Here is a 19,849-nt window from a genome sequence, read left to right as displayed (position 1 = left end):
CCCTAGGCCTTGAGAGTGACCACATTGTGTTAAGAAATCGTACAAAGTTTGTTAGTAGTGTTCACGAATCGGTATAAAAAATATTTAGCAGGCACAACAAATTAAGAACAAATTCGTCCTAGGGGCACAGGAAATTAAACTTTGTACCAATTTCTTAACACAATGTGGTAACCCTCAAGGCCTTGTGTGCTTGGACCAGAATAGCAGGCACAACAAATTAAGAACAAATTCGTCCTGGGGGCGCAAGAAAAAAAGACACAAAGTTTCCACATTTGCTTAAGAAATCAGAACAAATAAAAAAAGAATCTCAAACCACCGTGGGGCTCGAACCCACAACCACAAGGTTAAGAGCCTTGCGCTCTACCAACTGAGCTAGACGGGTTGTCACTATCATTTTTCCCAAGGCCTCTTGACATCTGCAGGCAGTTAACGTCAACATCAATGTTCTACTCTGCAGAACTCTGACTAGCTGAGTATAGCCATGGATCAAAAGAGTGCTTCGAGAAACTGAATGCATCTTCAGAAGATGATGGCCAATTGGTAATCCTAGAACATCTAAACTTGAACTAGCGATCGAGTTTATTCGGGGGCTACAGAAACGAAACAAAGTTGAGTTCAGCTAGATCTAGTTCTGCTTCTTATGACCAGATCATCCTGCGATGCAAGAACAAGACACAAGACAAAATTACTGGTCTTAGTGCTTATTACTTACAGTATCATATATCGTCTAATAATGAACAACATAAAGATTTCATTAGGTTGACAGTCACGAATGGCTGTACTACCAGCACTGTTTATGATGGTGCCACAGACTAAGGACATTAAGAGAACACGGTATTTTGCTGGCCGGGAGCACGTCCGCATAGCAGGGGCGGTAAGGAAAGGCACTTTTGATGCCACTGCCATGGTCCTCGGGCCGGGCTCTCTTAAAAGCCATTCGTGTAACACTGCATTCTTGATGTGTTAATGTGGTATGCAACCGCTATGCCGCCAATATCAAGGAGGAGCACGTCTTTACGTGGATGGAGTCCGATGATACCGCCGTAGGTCGGATGCATTTTCCTTAGACCGGTGACACTTTTGTCCAATTCGATGAAATTGCCGTTGTTGTTGTTACTAATTTGTTTCAACAAGCTGAAAGGCGTTCTGCTGCTTGCGACCATCTCCCATGTCACCCATGATTCTATTGTCCGTGAGTTGTGCTTCATCATATACACATGCGGACTGAGGTCAGCCTCGTGTGCTAGCGTCCACCCAAGTTGGTCGTCGCACGATCTTGTCAATGCCCATATCCGGAGCTGCAAGTCCTTGAGCTCCGCGCAGCGTACACCTTTCCCATAACTCGCCAAGAGGGACCTTCGAGGTAGCTGATACGTTTGTCCTCCGTTGTTGTAGATTTCTCCTGGAAGCTGAACCATATCGTATGTCTCCTCTGAGCAGTTCAGGATCATGAGGACGCCATTCTCGCAAGCCACGTACAACGACCCACGCCAGTACTCGGCAGATGGCCAATTAATATCACACGCAAAGGCGTCCTGAACATTTTGAAGGTGCCTAGGGGCGCAACGCCCTTGCTTAAACTTGCGCATCTCCCATCGTCTAGTTTGTGACGAGAACACCACCGAGTAGACCACCTTTGCCATTGGCTCCTCGGATGCCGGCGTGTGAGTAGAGTAGATCTCTTCGTGATTGTTGAGCACCTTGAACACCTTGTACAACTTGTAGTGCAGCGACACAGCAGGGTCGAATGCAAGAAACGTGCCCTCAGTTCTATGTCCCGACCGCATCACCGGCGAGGGAGGCAAGGGAGCGCACTGTATCGTCGCAGGGTTGCACACGTCGGTATAATTCTCCCAATCTTTATAGAGGAGGAGGAGGAGGCCGTTGCAGTGGTGTCTTACCCGGGCCCAACCGTGCCAAAAGCGAGGACGTTGAAATTAATGCTCGCCGGCTCTGCTTGAGCGGGAGGCCGGCGGGGCGAGGAAGTACGACTCGTCCCGGCATCCGAAATGATTGGTGAAAACGCCAGGGAAGATGCGCGTGGTAGGAGGCCGTGGACGTCGACGATCAAGCGCTACGTGCGGCAAACGGTATGGAACCGGGCAACGGCATGGGGCGGGGGTGGCGGAGGACATTGTGGAGCAGGAGCACGTCGTAGGGGAGGCACAGGCCGTTTCCGTCGGCGATGGTGTCCATCAGGGCGCTGGCTTGCTTCGCCGCCGGCCACCGAACCGGATAGATTCACCACACACGAACGAACGTACCGAGGTAAATTATTATTGAAGATCTGGAGTCGATCAACCTAGGTAGCTCCTGTCAGGATGTATATAATAACACGGCACAGATACGTTCATATCCGTATCGTCATCGTGGTCGGTCGATCAGAAGAATGATACGAATCGCTAGATGTTTATTACAATTGAAGGCATGGCCTTATATACACATATAGAGCACATGAGTGCGCAGCGATCTGTTACAACTGAATGGAGCTAGTTTCCAGGAGAGCCGTGCGCTGAGCTGTGTCAGGAGCGGGAGAGGCCACGATCACCGCGTGGGGCGCGTGGTCGGCACGGCGTGGGCTAAGTCCGCACTAGCCATTTTCCAACAGCCCCCCGCAGCCGCAGCAGGGTCTTCGACGATGTTGAGGCTGGACCGGAACTCGCTGAAGACGGCGGTCTGGAGCCCTTTTGTGAAGACGTCGGTGAACTGGGCGATGAAGGCACATGGAGAACGCGCACGTCGCCGAAGGAGACGCGCTCACGAACAAAGTGGAGGTCGATCTCCACATGCTTCGTGCGCAGGTGCTGAACTGGGTTGGAGGGGAGGTACGTGGCGCTGATGTTGTCGCAGTAGACAATCGTCGCGCTGCTGGGTGGTCGATGAAGCTCGTGGAGGAGTTGCCGCAGCCAGCAGGTGTCGGCGACGGCGTGAGCGACGGCGCGGTACTCCGCCTCCGCGCTGGAGCGCGAGACGGTGTGCTGGCGCTTCGACGACCAGGAGACGAGGTTGTCGCCGAGGAAGACGTAGAAGCCCGATGTAGAGCGGCGCGTGTCGGGGCAACCCGCCCAATCCGCGTCGGAGTAGAGGATCAGGTTGGTGTCGCGGGATCGCCGGAGGCGCAGACCGAGATGAGCAGTCCCGCGGACATAGCGCAGGACGCGCTTGAGATAGGTGAAATGACTCTCGCGCGGGTCATGCATGAAGAGGCACAGTTGCTGCACTGCATAGGCGATGTCGGGGCGAGTCAAGGTGAGGTATTGTAGCGCGCCGGCGAGACTGCGGTAGAGAGAGGGGTCGGAGACGGGCGGTCCGGCCTGAGCAGGGAGCTTGCGTTTGGTGTCAGCGGGCGTGGCGATCGGGCGACAGTTGCTCATGGCGGCTCGCTTGAGGATTTCCAGCACATACTGGTGTTGGGAGAGGAAGAGCCCGTCGCCGGTGCGGTGGACGTTGATACCGAGAAAATGATGAAGCTCGGCGAGGTCGGACATGGCGAACTCGCGGTGGAGCGCGTCAATGATGAAGCGGAGTAGAGCAGCAGAGCTGGCAGTGAGCAAGATGTCATCCACGTACAGCAGCAGATAGGCAGTGGAGGAGTTGCGGCGGAGGATGAACAGCGAGGTGTTGCACTTGGAAGCGACGAAGCCAAGCGAGAGCAGGTAGGCGGTGAAGCGTAGAAACCACGCCCGAGGTGCCTGTCGCAGGCCGTAGAGCGAGCGGTGAAGCTGGCAAACATGTGTGGGGTGGCGCGAGTCGATGAAGCCGGAGGGTTGTTGACTGTAGACGATCGTGTCGAGGTGGCCGTGGAGGAACGCATTTTTCACGTCCCGTTAGTGGATCGGCCACCCCGACGAGGCGGCGAGGCTGAGCACCACGTGGATAGTCGCCGGCTTCACCACCGGGCTGAAGGTCTCGTCGAAATCAACGCCGTGTTGTTGAGTGAAGCCACGAAGGACCCATCTGGCCTTGCACCGCGCCAAGCTGCCGTCGGGATGAAGTTTGTGGCGGAAGATCCATTTGCCGGTCACCGTGTTGACACCTGCACGACGAGGAACAAGAGACCACGTGTTGTTTTGCAACAAAGCATCAAATTCATCTTGCATGGCACGGCGCCAGTTTGGGTCTTGGAGGGCCTGTTTATAGGTGGCGGGTATGGGCGAGATGGGAGTGGTGGTGAGTGCAGCAAGAGCACTGGGGGAGAAGAGGGTTTTGGGTTGGAGAAAGCCAAACTTGGCCCTGGTATGCATGGCGTGAGCGTGGCGGCGTGGCGTGATGGGCACGGCGTGGGGAGGAAGGGGTCGGCCAGAGGGCGATGTGGGATTGGTTGGGCTGGAGCCGTCGCTGGAAGTGGCCGACAGGCGCGTGCAGGGCGAGCACGGAGTGGCGGGCGGCGTGGGGTCAGGGTGGGACCGAGCGGAGGGCGTGGTGGTGGGCGCAGGATCCGGGGACGCGGGATCCGAGGTGGGGCCAGGTTGTTGGGATGAGGGTGCGGATCGGGCGCGATCTGCATGGGATCCGGGGACGACCGGATTGGTCGGAAGGTCGGCTGGCGATCCTGAGGTTGGAGCGGCTGGGGTGTACCAGGTAGGTGGGATCTGCATGGGATTTTCTGCGGTACGTGGGGGGAGGGGGTTGTGGTCGGTGTGTAGGGAAATTGGTTTTCGTCGAAAATGACATGGCGCGACGTGATGGATTTCCTGGTGGCTAGATCGAGGCAACGATAGCCTTTGTGCTCGCGAGGGAGGCCGAGAAGCACGCAGCGACGTGACCGAACGGCGAGCTTGTTGGCAGTAGTGGTGTATAGGTTGGGGTAGCAAAGGCAGGCGAAAGTGCGGAGGTGGTTGTAGGTAGGTGCAACGTCGTGGAGTATGTAGTATGGTGTGTTGTTGGCGATGGCGCGAGAGGGTCGGAGGTTGAGGAGATGAGTGGCAGTGTTCAAGCTTTCGACCCATAATTCCGGTGGCATATGGGCTTGTTGCAAGAGGGTGCACATGATGTCATTGGTGCTACGAATGGCGCGCTCTGCCTTGCCGTTTTGCGGTGAGGTATGAGGGCAAGAGAGTCGGAGAGAGATGCCGTTGTCAGAGAGGAAGGAGCGAAGACGAGTGTTGAGAAACTCGCCACCGTTGTCACATTGGAGGCACTGAATACAGAGGTGGAATTGGGTGAGAGCGTAGGCATAACACTAGTAGAAAACTGGGCTTTGGTCACAGGGCAATATTCACATTAGTCCCGGTTCAGTCACGAACTGGGACTAATGTGAGCATTGGTCCCGGTTCGTGCGGCCCGGGGCCTGCCGAACCTCGTGGGGGCATTGGTCCCGGTTCGTCCGGACCCTTTGGTCCCGGTTGGTGGGACAAACTGGGACCAATGGGCCACGCTCCTGGCCCACCACCCTAGTTGCGGTCAGTATTTAGTCCCACCTCGCCAACCGAAGCGTGCTCACACCAGTTTATAAGCCCGTCCCTCTCTGCCTTGTTGAGCTCCTCTCAAAGTGAAAATAGATGCCCTTATACAGGGAATTTGACCTAAATTCACAGTAAATTTCTTTGAATTTCATAAAAATTTATTATGAATTTAGGTTGAATTTTCTCTACAGGCGCATCTATGTTCATTTTTTATAGTAAATAAAAATAAATAAACCTTAATAAAATAAACTATAGTAACTAAAATAAATAAACCTTAATAAATTAAATAAAAATAACAGCAGTAAAATAAATAAAAATAGCAGCAGTAAAATAAATAAAAATAAAATAATTAAAGTAAAATACATAAGTAATTAGAAATAAAATAAATAAGTTTTTTGTTGTAAGTAGAAACAAAACAAAACAAATAAAGCAAAAGAGAAAACAAAAAACAGAGAAAAAAATTATGCCACCTACTGGGCCACCACGGCCTGAATACGATTTGAAACCCATCCGTGGGCCAGGATTCAGGCCCGCAGAAGTCCCAGTAGGCCCCACAGGCATAGAGAACGGTTAGGCCCGAAAGCCTGCAGTTGAGAGGAGTTCGAGAGGGTGGGCGCAGCAGCGCTTATAAACCACTCTCGATCCCTCTCAACTAGCGAGGTGGGACTAAACTTTTGACGCGGGGCAGCACAAGGCCTTTAGTCCCGGTTGGTGCCACCAACCGGGACTAAAGGGGGGCATTGGTCCCGGTTCGTGGCACCAACCGGGACCAAAGGCCTTTAGTCCCGGTTGGTGCGACGAACCGGGACCAATGAGTTCGCTATATATACCCCATCGCCACAGCAGAGCACTCCACAGTGCTCTGTTTTTTCTGGCCGGCTAGGGGAGGGCATTTGGGTGCTCTAGCTCACCTCCTATGCACATGAGGTGTTCGATGAAATGTCTGAGCCACACTAGTTAATCTTTCTCCTCTCGAAACTCGACCTCCGAGCTCCATTTTCCCCGAGATTTGTCTAGGTTTAGCGGTCCGTCACGTCGCGTCCCCGTCTTCACCACCGTCGATCGCCCGCGCCGACGTCGCCAGCACCACTGTGGTGAGCCTCTTGTTCTTATCTTCTTTCTGAAAGGAAAAAAATTCTTACTTTAGATAGATACTTGTCTAATTTTGTTACTTTTATTATTCCTTCTTATTACATAGTGCGATGGTTTTGGTATCCGCCCCCGTCGGCCCTCGTCTTGTCTATGATTCAGATGTGGTATATATTATCTTTTTATAACTATTTGGTTCATTTATTGTTTATGACAAATATACTGACCAACGTGACATAGATTTTATTTATCTAGGAGGTGGTTGAACCGGAAATTCTAACCGACCCTATTGTCGAGAGGTTAAATTTAGTTGAAAAAGAAAAACAATTACTTGAAGAAAAAATAAAAAAATTGAGGAGGAGAAGATGATATTGGAGTTGCATGTTGCGGATGTCGTCGATGATCACAAGATCAAGATGGATGCAATGCGCTTGAAGATTAGAAAGATTAGAAAATATGCCATTCATACCGAGGCTTGGTATCATTATGCTGTTGGATCAATTGTTACCTTGGTTGCGATTATGATCGCATTTGTTTTCGCATTGAAATGTTTTACATAGTTTTAATGTATGGTTTAATTAATTAGATGCTCTGGAGAGCTATATATATGTTGTTAGATGAGAACTATGTATGTACTTTGGTTTTAATGTGATGATGAACTTCTATTAATTTGGTCACTTAATTATCTATTCATGATGTTCTGTAATGGTTTTTGACACACTTAATTATATATAATGCACGCAGATGAACCGGCAATGCATGTACGGTGACAGACACACCTCCGAGTACATTAAGGGCGTGCATGATTTTCTCGAAGTGGCTGAGGCAAACAAGCAGAATGGTTTTATGTGTTGTCCATGCCCTATATGTGGGAATACGAAGTCTTACTCTGACCGGAAAATCCTTCACACCCACCTGCTTTACAAGGGTTTCATGCCACACTATAATGTTTGGACGAGGCACGGAGAAATAGGGGTTATGATGGAAGACGGCGAAGAAGAAGAGGACGATGAAAACTATGTGCCCCCTGAATACGGTGATGCTGTAACGGGGGAAGCTGCTGAAGATCAAGAGGAACCAGACGATGTGCCCAATGATGCTGCAAGGGGGGAAGCTGCTGAAGATCAAGAGGAACCAGTGCCCGATGATGATGATCTCCGCCGGGTCATTGTCGATGCAAGGACGCAATGCGAAAGTCAAAAGGAGAAGCTGAAGTTCGATCACATGTTAGAGGATCACAAAAAAGGGTTGTACCCCAATTGCGAAGATGGCAACACAAAGCTCGGTACCGTACTGGAATTGCTGCAGTGGAAGGCAGAGAATGCTGTGCCTGACAAAGGATTTGAGAAGCTATTGAAAATATTGAAGAACAAGCTTCCAAAGGATAACGAATTGCCCCACAGTACATACGCAGCAAAGAAGGTCGTATGCCCTCTAGGATTGGAGGTGCAGAAGATACATGCATGCCCTAATGACTGCATCCTCTACCGCGGTGCGTACAAGGATCTGAACGCATGCCCGGTATGCGGTGCATTGCGGTATAAGATCAGACGAGATGACCCTGGTGATGTTGACGGCCAGCCCCCCAGGAAGAGGGTTCCTGCGAAGGTGATGTGGTATGCTCCTATAATACCACGGTTGAAACATCTGTTCAGAAACGAAGAGCATGCCAAGTTGATGCGATGGCACTGTGAGGACCGTAAGAAAGGCGGGAAGTTGAGAGCACCCGCTGATGGGTCGCAGTGGAGAAAAATCGAGAGAAAGTATTGGGCTGAGTTTGCAGCTCACCCAAGGAACGTATGGTTTGGTTTAAGCACGGATGGCATTAATCCTTTCGGGGAGCAGAGCAGCAATCACAGCACCTGGCCCGTGACTCTATGTATGTATAACCTTCCTCCTTGGATGTGCATGAAGCGGAAGTTCATTATGATGCCAGTTCTCATCCAAGGCCCTAAGCGACCCAGCAACGACATTGATGTGTACCTAAGGCCATTAGTTGAAGAACTTTTACAGCTGTGGAATGGAAACGGTGTACGTACGTGGGATGAGCACAAACAGGAGGAATTTAACCTGCACGCGTTGCTGTTTGTAACCATCAACGATTGGCCCGCTCTCAGTAACCTTTCAGGATAGACAAACAAGGGATACCACGCATGCACGCACTGTTTAGATGACACTGAAAGTATATACCTGGACAAATGCAGGAAGAATGTGTACCTGGGCCATCGTCGATTTCTTCCTACCAACCATCAATGTCGAAATAAAGGCAAGCATTTCAAAGGCGAGGCAGATCACCGGAAGAAGCCCGCCATGCGTACCGGTGATCACGTACTTGCTATGGTCAATGATTTACACGTAATCTTTGAAAAGGGTCCCGGCGGACTAGCTGTTCCGAATGACGCTGAGGGACACGCACCCATGTGGAAGAAGAAATCTATATTTTGGGACCTACCCTACTGGAAAGACCAATGCCCCCCTTTAGTCCCGGTTGGTGCCACCAGCCGGGACCAAAGGCCGCCGCTTCCCGCCCTTTGCGCTGCTGAAAAGAGGGCTTTGGTCCTGGTTGGTGGCACCAACCGGGACTAATGCCTACCTTTAGTCCCGGTTGGTGCCACGAACCGGGACTAAAGGCTTTGCTATATAAGCAAACACTTAGGAAATTTTTCAGAGTTCATCTGCAGTTTGCCCCGACGACGCCGACGCCGCCAGGCTGCCCCGACGCCGCCCGCCGCCCCAGCCGTCGCCGTCGCCGTCGCCCGTGCCCGTCGTCGCCGTCGCCGTTGCCCGCGCCCTCGCCGTCAGCCGCGCCCCTACCCCGACGCGCGCCGCCCCGGCCCGTCCCCGTCGTCGCCGTCGCCCTGCCCCGCCCTTCGCCCCGCCCTCTGCCCCTGCCCCGACCACGCCGCCGTCGCCTCTGCCCCTGCCCCGACGCGCCGCCGTCGCCTTGGTCAGGGCCGGCACTGCCCCCTTCCTCCCTATCTTTTTATTGCATTTTTATAAAAATGTATATATGTATGTTCATGTATATATGTTCTCTGTGTATATATATGTATGTTCATGTATATATGTTCTCTGTGTATATATGTTCTCTGTGTATATGTTCATGTATATATGCAAAAGATAGATTTTTAGAAAAGTTAGGATTTTTTTCTATTCATAGATTTTTTTGGTGATATTAATTATTGTAGAATATGCAAATGTTTGTATATTCATATGAAAAATGCATTAGGCAAAACCTTTACTTTTTTTTGAAAATTTCTATTTGAACAGTTTTTTATGAATGAGAGGAAAAACGAAAATAAGAAGAGGAAGAAAGGAGAAGAAGAGGAGAGGAAGAAGAGGAGAAATAAATAAGAAGAGGAAAAAAGAATAAAAAGAAGAGGAGAAGAAGAAAGGAATAGAAGAGAAGAAGAATGTTTCTTCTTCTCTCCTCTATTCCTTTCTTCTTCTCCTCTTTTTTTTCTTCTTTTTTTTCTTCGATCTTCTCCTCTATTCCTTTTCTTCTTCTTCTCTTTTTGTTTCTTCTTCGTTTTCTTATGTTTTATCGGGTCTGTCATCGTCGATATACCCCTCTCCCGATAACTTCAACACGAGGGGGGGTCGATATACCCCCTCCCCGATAATATTATTTTCCCATGTACGTTCATTGTCGTTGTCGATATAACCCCCTCCTGATAACTTCAACACGTGGGGGGCGGGGTCGATATACCCCCTCCCCGATAACATTATTTTCCCATGTATGTATGTCATCGTTGTCGATATATATAACTCCCTCCCAGATAACTTCGACATGATGGACGGTCGATATTTATACCCCCTCTCGACCGTGATAACTTATACCACGGGAGCACCCCCCGGCCCTCTCGCTCGACCAAAACTCTCGAGGACACCCAAACCGTAGAAAAAAATGATGTCGGTCTCCTACCCCCTCCCGCCGCGCCCCTACCCTTGAAGCATTGCCGAGGCCACCCCAAACCCGGAATAAGCTAGGTCTACGTTTTTACTAACCACCTGCTGTCATGTTTGTCTAATAATTGCCATGTCGTAATATTTACAGAAACAATGGAGCATGGACGAGACGAGCAAGCAGAAGAGGTGTTGGGGGACATAATCTTAGCCGGAGGTGATATCTTCTCGTATCTTAACGACAATGATGGTCTGGAAGAACAGGGTGAAGAAGCAGGCTACGGTGATCAAAGAGTGGAGGAGGAAAGACATGATTATGATGGCTCCGGTGACCCAATGCTGGTGCAAGAAGGAGCCTGTGGTGACGGCTCCGGTGACCGAACAGAGTCCGGCCAGGTAAATATATTAGTTAAGCCTGTGCTGGCTAGCTAATTGATGCATTCATTGTTTTGGTATGTACACATATTAATTAACACTCGTCTTCTTTTTTCTAGCCCTCTGGATCGAGCACAACTGCGGTAAAGAGACGAGGCCCGAAGAGAAAGTTGCGCTCGGATGAATGATTTGAGATCACAGCAATCGCGCGCGACGGCCAACCGATTGAACCCATCCGGACAAAGGATGCATTTGCTGCTCAGTGCGGGGTTCTAGTTAGGGACAAGATCCCGATCAGCATCCACCAATGGTATAAGCCTAAGAAGGAAGACCGTGAGGTGTCTTATGTCAATGATATGGAGAAAGATGATCTTTGGACTGAGCTGAAGGCAAATTTCACCCTACCGCCAGAGGAGGATCTGGAGAAGCCAGTTAAAGAGCAATTAATCAAGTCTCATGCTCTTAAGAAGATGGCAGACCTATTCAGGAGGTGGAAGAATGAGCTGAAAACGTTTGTCGACAAAGAAGAGACACCAGAATTCATCCGCCGGTATGAGAAGATCAGAGATCACTGGCCCGCATTTGTGGCCCACAAGACATCGGAAAAGAGTAAGAAGATGTCAGCGACAAACAAGAAGAATGCTGCAAAGAAGAAGCTTCACCATCGCACGGGGTCAGGTGGCTACCTCAAAGCCCGGCCTAAGTGGGCCAAGGCTGAGAATGATCTGCTTGAAAAAGGGATCGAACCACAGACAATGAACTGGACAGACCGTTGCCGGACTTGGTTCTTCGGGGCTGGCGGAACCTTGGACCCTGTATCAGGGAGGTGCGTTTGGACGAACGAGCTTTTGAGAATACCAGTCAAGAAGATTCAGCAATATATCGATGCAGCGCAGGAAGGGACGTTCGTTCCAGACAGAGAGAATGACGAGCTCACAATGGCCCTCGGGAATCCTGAGCACCCTAGACGGACACGAGGCACGCCAGGCTCCGTTCCGTGGAAGGCTGGTTTTTCGGACGCAGGCGGTTACAAAAGCCAGGAGAGGAGGAAAAAAATGGAGCAGACCCAAATTCAGAAGCTGCACGAAAGGGTTCAGGCGCTAGAGGAACGAGACAGCAATCGACATGCCGAAACTACCCCCGAAGCTATCCCGCCATCTCAGCGGAGAAGCAGCGTGGCTTCCACCAAGCTGCTTCAGCTGGAGCATGTCTTGACGGCTCCTGCTAGCTACCCCGTGGATGCTATCACGGAGTCTCAACATTGCCACCTTATGGCGCAATGGCAGAACTTCAAAGTCAAGGTGGCTGTTGGCTCTGTTTTACCTCCTGAACCCGGCGCAACCTACCACTGCCGGCCGATTCCAGGAGGATATGCTAGGGTGATGGTGGATGAAATAACGGAGGGATTTGAGGACCTCCAGCTTGACCACCCTACCGGTGAAGGGGAGACTTGGCTGGGTTTAGCTCTGAAGACTCCGTGCCTATGGCGGAAGGAGCTCATCAACCTTCCGAACTGGACGGCTCCAGCGAGTAAGGGCAGTCCGCCTCCTCCTCCGCCTCCTCCTCCGGCGAGTGATCAGGGCACTCAGCCTCCTTCTCCGGCGTGTGGCGGCACTCCTCCTCCTCCTCCGGCGAGTGATCAGGTCTCTCAGCCTCCTTCTCCGGCGCGTGGCGGCACTCCACCTCCTTCTCCGCCTGCGCCGGCGCGCTAGAGCAGCCAGCCTCCTCCTTCTCCGCCTCGTCAGCAAGGGCGGAAGAGACCCGCCGCTGCTGCGGCTGCTCCGGTGCGTCGTAGTCCTTCTCCTCCGCCTCGTAAGCAAGGAAAGAAGACAGCCGCAGCCGCTCCGTCTGCTCTGCCGGAGTCTAGCAGTACAGCTGCCAGAGGCGGGAGGCAATACAGATTCGGTCCTTCTCTGAAGACTCCAGAGAAGTTACCATACGAGAGGACCGAGGAGGAAACCAGGAAGATCGTGCGAGCCGAAGTGACAAACTTCTTTGAAGGGGTGAAAGCAAAGAAACATCCACCTCCAGAGGAGAAGGTAGATCCGGTGAAAGCAAAGCGCACTCTGGCTGCCCTGACAAAACCACCAAAGTCTCCGCCGAGAGGCAACTATGAGCGCATTCTTGCAAAGACATATGCCGAAGCGGAGCGGTCGGGAAGTACTGTCAGTGATCAAAGGTTAAAAGAACGACGAGCTGGGAAAAAAATTGCCCAGCTCGGCGAACAAGAGAACCAATCGTGCCCCCCGCTCAAGGTGTCAAAAGACATCGTCGCTAATGATCCGAGGATGGTGGCCGGTTATAGCAATCTTGGAGATTACCTGCCCGACGATGTACATTATGAAATCATGGAGGTGGACGAACACAAATACCATTACGGGAAGCCTCTCGTCAAAGATGAAAGATCTCTAACAACGATGATGCGAAGATTACATGATTGGTACATGAAAACCTGCAGAGAGTCTGATGGGATGAGTACTTTGACGCTGAGAGTTAAACTGGAGCATGACCTCGTTGGAATTGAACTGCTGAATGTTCCATTTGAGGATTTCTTCCAGTTTTACAATCAAAAGGCCCTCGATAAAACAACGATCACTTGCTACTGTCTGTAAGTAGTACTTCTATCATTAAGTCTCTCTATATAGGTCAGCTCTTTCATTGCATGTATTTATAATTATCCTCACTATATTATGCAGATTGAAGATCGCCGAATTGAAGAAAAGACAAATCGGTGATATTGGGTTCATTAACACAAATCTCATAGATGCATATACGGTTGAAAAACATCCCAAAGAAGCCGAGGCCAACTTGCTACGATCGTTGGTATTAAATCAAAACAAAGATATAATACTCTTTCCTTACAACTTCAAGTGAGTGTTACTGTCTTGTGCATATTCGGTTTCCCTTATTAGTCCAGGTTATGGTAATGTAATTGATGACTTATGCATGCATGCGTAGCTTCCACTATATTCTCCTAGAGATTAAGCTTGAGCAGGGAGTAGTAACCGTCTTAGACTCGAGACGAAAAGATCCCCAGGACTATGCGAACATGACTCAAATGCTCGAGAAGTAAGTTAAATCAATCATTATCCACCATATCAGCAACTTTGTTCATTTCCTGATATCAAGTAATTGTTTTCTTTGTCTGGCAGGGTTTGGAGAAAATTCACCACAAAAGCTCGGGGACTGCCGAAGAAGCTGCAATTTAAACACCCGAAAGTAAGTACTATAGTAGCATGTTCCGCGCATCTCCTAGTGATTCAAGCGCTAGTTTCATCAATACCATTTAGCATGCTTGCTTATCAGTTTGATTGACCTCTATTTCTTGTAAAGTGGTTGTGGCAGGAACCCGGGAATAATTACTATGGATACTACGTTTGCGAGTCCATCCGCTACACGACCTGTGAGCGGGGCTACTCTGACAAACAATATGAAGTGCGTAAGCAATAATATTCACAATTTTATTTTATTACCATCATTTGTGTTGAGTTTCATTTATTCATATATATATATATATATATATATATATGTATGTATGTATTGACCCCCTTCTTCAAATTAGATGTTTCGGAAGCGGGATGAACTCCTAGCACCAGATCGTATGCGAGCAATTCAAGAGGAATTGGCGGCATTCTTCCTTGACCACATGATCGCTGAAAACGGAGAATACTATGTGGACCCTGTGTTCTTACAATTTAATTAGGAGATTGTATTGTAAGAGATAATTATTGTATATATGTAGCCGGTAGTGTCGGATAGATATACGAGAACTTGTTGTTCGACCAATCTCTCAGAGAAGGAGAGGTGGTCGATATCACTTCTCTCTGTATGCATATGTTCATGACGATCTTCTGTTTCCTTCATTTGATTACTAGTTAGCGTGTCTAGTCCTCTCCATACGTATATAGTACGTAGCGTCGACCAAGCACGGAGATAAGAGAGGACACTTCTCTCTATTAATTAGCTAGCTAACACAATGTATGAAACACCTAAATTAACCCCCCAAAACCCCCCAACCCCCCCCTTAAAAATAAATAAATAAACAAAAACCCCAGCCCCTGAAATGCTGACGCGTGGATGCCTATTGGTCCCGGTTGGTGGCCTTTTGTCCCGGTTGGTGCCACCAACCGGGACCAAAGGCCCCCCCTGCCTGGGCTGGCAGCAGCGGCCACGTGGAGGACCTTCTGTCCCGGTTCGTGTAAGAACCGGGACTAAAGGGTTAGGGCTTTAGTAACGACCCTTTAGTCCCGGTTCGAAAACCGGGACAAAAGGCCCTTACAAAACGGGGTAGAAGCCCCTTTTCCTACTAGTGTAAACACGTATGAGAATATCGGCCGCCTCGGATTTGTGACGCAAGGGGAAAAACCATGAGTAGTGACTAAAATCATCAATGATTATTAAATAATATGCATAACCGGAGCAGCTAGAGACAGGTGATGTCCACAAATCACAGTGAATTAGTTGAAAAGGTGATGTAGTAAAAGAGCTAGAAGAGGGGAAGGGAAGCCTTGGGTGCCGTCCAAGTTGGCACGCCTCACATGTGGCAGAAGGGGGGGGGGTTATTACATGAGGAAAGAAAAGGAGACAATCTAGATAAGGAGGCACGGCTGGGGTGCCCTGATACGTCTCCAACGTATATATAATTTTTGATTGTTCCATGCTATTATATATTCTATTTTGGATGTTTAATGGGCTTATTTATACACTTTTATATTATTTTTGGGACTAACCTATTAACCGGAGGCCCAACCCAAATTGTTGTTTTTTGCCTATTTCAGAGTTTCGCAGAAAAAGAATATTAAACATAGTCCAAACGAAATGAAACCTTCGGGAACGTGATTTTTGGAACAAACGTGATCCAGAGGACTTGGAGTCTACGTAAAGTAATCAACGAGGAGAGCACGAGGTAGGGGGGCGCGCCCACCTCCCCCAGGCGCGCCCTCCACCATCGTGGGGCCCACGTTGCTCCACGGACGTACTTCTTCCTCCTATATATATATCTCCGTACACTAGTAGAAAAAGGGTCAAATGTCAAGCACATTAGTGCCAGTTTGCTTTTGAGCCGGCACTAATGTGTGCATTAGTGCCAGTTCCAACGGCTGGCCAGCCGCTTTCATTAGTACCGGTTCGTGGCCGACCTTTAGCACCGGTTCGTGCCACGGACCGGTGTTAAAGTGAGTGGTGGCAGGATGTTGTCAGTCTGGGGCTCCTCCAGCACCTTTAGTACCGGTTCATGGCACGAACCGGTGTTAAAGGTCGTCCTACATAAGCCCTTCGTCCACCCGAGCTCGCTCTGTTCTTCCCCTTTCCCCTCTCCTCTCTGTTCTTCCCCTCTTCCTCTCGAGCTCATCACACATTTTGCCCAAATTTTTTCAAGATTTGAAGGCCCCCATTCATTCAAATGATCACAAAGGTTAGCAACTTTGTCCTTTCATCTCTCATTGCTAGATTAGCTCTTGCAATGCTTTGTATAGTGATTAATTTATGAGTTTAGTAATTTGGTAGAAAATATATGCGCTAGTATTTGATTTATATGCAATTTGTGGTCAAAACTAACACTTAGTTTGCATATGTAGGTGTGGTTTACTTAGTGCCATATAAATCTCCGTCGTAACCATAGTCGATTGGCCGCACCGTTCCGTCGCCGGCACCACCTTGGGGTGAGCCTCTTGTTCATGAATGTTTTACATTACCAAATTGATGTTTGTGTGATTTGGATATATAGTTACTCGTATAATTATCTTACCCGTACGTTGTTTGTTATACATAGTGCCATGGTTTTGATATCCGTCCCCGTCGGCCCTCGTCCTTGTTATGATTCAGATGTGGTATATTCTCTTTTAAAACTAGTTGTTGCATTTCGTGTTTATGACAAATTATGCCCATCAAGTTGACATAGATATTTTTGGCTAGGAGGTTTGTGAACCGGAAATTCCAACCGACCCTATTGTCAAGAGGTTAAATTTAGTTGAAAGAGAAAACGAGTATTTGAAAGAAACATTGAAAAGAATTGAGGGGGAGAAGATGGAATTGGAGTTGCATGTTGCCGATGTCGTCGATGATCACAAGATCAAGATGGAGAAAATGCGCTTGAAGATTAGAAAGATTAGAAAATATGCCATTGATAGTGAGGCTTGGTATCATTATGCTGTTGGATCAATTGTTACCTTAGTTGCGATCTTGATTGCATTTGTTGTTGCATTTAAATTCTTTAGTTAGAGAGTTATTTGTTTGTTGCATTTAAGTCTTGTATGAACTTTATGTATGAACTTGTATTAATTTGGTCTATTCGGTGTTGTGTAATGAAGATGAGCCGACAATGGATGTACGATGACCGATGCTCTCCCGAGTTCATTAATGGCGTGCAAACTTTTCTGCTTGCGGCCAAGGCAAACAAGCGGGCGGATGGTTTTATGCCTTGTCTATGTTTAGTCTGTAAGAATGATCACAATTACTCTACGTCAAGAACCATTCACGTCCACCTGTTTAAGTCCAGTTTCATGCCCCACTATAATGTTTGGACCAAGCACGGAGAAAGAGGGGTTATGATGGAAGACAATGAAGAAGAAGAGGACGACGACAGCTTCCTGGCCATGGGTTCCCTGAATACGATGATACAACAATGGGGGAAGAAGCTGAGCCGGCAATGCGGGAAGAAGCTGAAGAAGAGGCATCAGATGAGCCCGCTGATGATCTAGGTCGGGCCATTGCCGATGCAAAGAGAAACTGCGCAAGTGATTTGGAGAAGAAGAAGTTGCAGCGCATGTTAGAGGATCACATGAAATTGTTGTACACGAATTGCGAACCTGACAAGAAAAAGTTGGGCACCACACTGGAATTGCTGCAATGGAAGGCAGAGAATAGTGTATCTGACAAGGGATTTGGAAAGTTGCTGGTAATGATAAAGAATATGCTTCCAAAGGACAACGAATTGCCCAAGAGTACGTACGAAGCAAAGAAGGCTGTCTGCCCTCTAGGGTTAGAGGTGCAGAAGATACATGCATGCCCTAATGACTGCATCCTCTACCGCGGTGAGTACGAGGATTTGAACGCTTGCCCGGTATGCGGTGCATTGCGCTATAAGATCAGGCGCGATGACCCTGGTGATGTCGAGGGCGAGCGCCCCAGGAAGAAGATTCCTGCCAAGGTGATGTGGTATGCTCCTATAATACCACGGTTGAAACGTTTGTTCCAAAACAAAGAGCATGCCAAGGCGATGCGATGGCACAGAGAAGACCGTAAGAAAGACGGAAAGTTGAGAGTACCCGCTGACGGGTCGCAGTGGAGAAAAATTGAGAGAAAGTACGGGAAGGAGTTTGCAGATGACGCAAGGAACGTATGGTTTGGTCTAAGCGCAGATGGCATTAATCCTTTTGGGGAGCAGAGCAGCAACCATAGCACCTGGCATGTGACTCTATGTTTGTATAACCTTCCTCCTTGGTTGTGCATGAAGCGGAAGTTCGATTCATTATGATGCCAGTGCTCATCCAAGGCCCTAACCAACCCGGCAACGACATTGATGTGTACCTAAGGCCATTAGTTGAAGAACTCTTACAGCTGTGGAATGGAACATGTGTACGTGCGTGGGATGAGCACATGGGGGAAGAATTTGACCTAAAGGCCTGGCTGTTCGTGACCATCAATGATTGGCCTACTCTCAGTAACCTTTCAGGACAGACAAACAAGGGATGCCACGCATGCACGCACTGTTTGGATGATACCGACAGTATATATTTGGACAATTGTAGGAAGAATGTGTACCTGGGACATCGTCGATTTCTTCCAAGCAGGCATCCCGTAAGAAAGAAAGGCAAGCATTTCAAAGGTGAGGCGGATCACCGGACGAAGCCTCGCCACCGTACTGGTGCTGATGTACATGATATGGTCAAGGATTTGAAGGTAGTCTTTGGAAAGGGTCCTGGCGGACAACCTGTTCCGAATGATGCTGACGGACGCGCACCCATGTGGAAGAAGAAATCTATATTTTGGGACCTGCCCTATTGGAAAGATGTAGAGGTCCGCTCTGCAATCGACGTGATGCACGTGACGAAGAATCTTCGCGTGACCCTGCTTGGCTTCTTGGGCGTGTATGGGAAGACAAAAGATACACCTGAGGCACGGGAGGACCAGCAACGTATGCATGGAAAAGACGGCATACATCAGGGTCATGCCAGCTACGCTCTTACCAAAGAAGAGAAGGAAATCTTCTTTGAATGCCTGCTCAGTATTAAGGTACCGTCTGGCTTCTCGTCGAATATAAAGGGAATAATAAACATGGCAGAGAAAAAGTTCCAGAACCTAAAGTCTCATGACTGCCACGTGATTATGACGCAACTGCTTCCGGTTGCATTGAGGGGGCTTCTACCGGATAACGTTCGATTAGCCATTGTGAAGCTATGTGCATTCCTCAATGCAATCTCTCAGAAGGTAATCGATCCAGAAATCATACCAAGGTTAGAGAATGATTTGGTGCAATGTCTTGTCAGTTTCGAGTTGGTGTTCCCACCATCCTTCTTCAACATCATGACGCACGTCCTAGTTCACCTATGCGAAGAGATTAACGTTTTGGGTCCTGTATTTCTACACAATATGTTCCCCTTTGAGAGGTTCATGGGAGTCTTAAAGAAATATGTTCATAACCGTGCTAGGCCAGAAGGAAGCATCTCCAAGGGCCATGAAAATGAGGAGGTCATTGAGTTTTGTATTGACTTTATTCCTGACCTTAAGCCGATTGGTGTTCCTGAATCGCGGCATAAGGGCAGACTGGATGGAAAAGGCACGCTAGGAGGGAATCAAAAAATATGTATGGACGGACATTCTCTCACTGAAGCACACTACACAGTTATACAGAATTCCGCCTTGGTGGCTCCGTATATGGACGAACACAAGAATTTTCTACGCTCCAAACACCCGGAGCGGTCTGATGACTGGATTACACGTGAACAAACCAGGAGTTTCGCCGGCTGGTTGCAGACACGTACCATGCATGACGCCTCTATTGAAGATGACCTGTACTCGCTGTCCCAGTTACCATCTTCGAATATAATGACTTTCAAAGGGTACGAGATAAATGG

At 48.9% G+C, this 19,849-nt stretch overlaps 1 non-coding gene across 1 annotated transcript; it reads right to left on the bottom strand.

Annotated features, from left to right (window-relative positions):
* Positions 1-309: 309 nt before the first annotated feature.
* On the bottom strand, positions 310-383 carry TRNAK-CUU (transfer RNA lysine (anticodon CUU)). The gene has a single exon. It is a non-coding gene; the product is annotated as a tRNA-Lys (tRNA).
* Between the last annotated feature and the right edge of the window lie 19,466 nt (positions 384-19,849).

This window comes from Triticum aestivum, chromosome 4D (genome assembly GCF_018294505.1).
Source record: "Triticum aestivum cultivar Chinese Spring chromosome 4D, IWGSC CS RefSeq v2.1, whole genome shotgun sequence".
Lineage (NCBI taxonomy): Eukaryota > Viridiplantae > Streptophyta > Magnoliopsida > Poales > Poaceae > Triticum > Triticum aestivum.
This window is presented reverse-complemented; position numbering and strand designations above follow the sequence as displayed.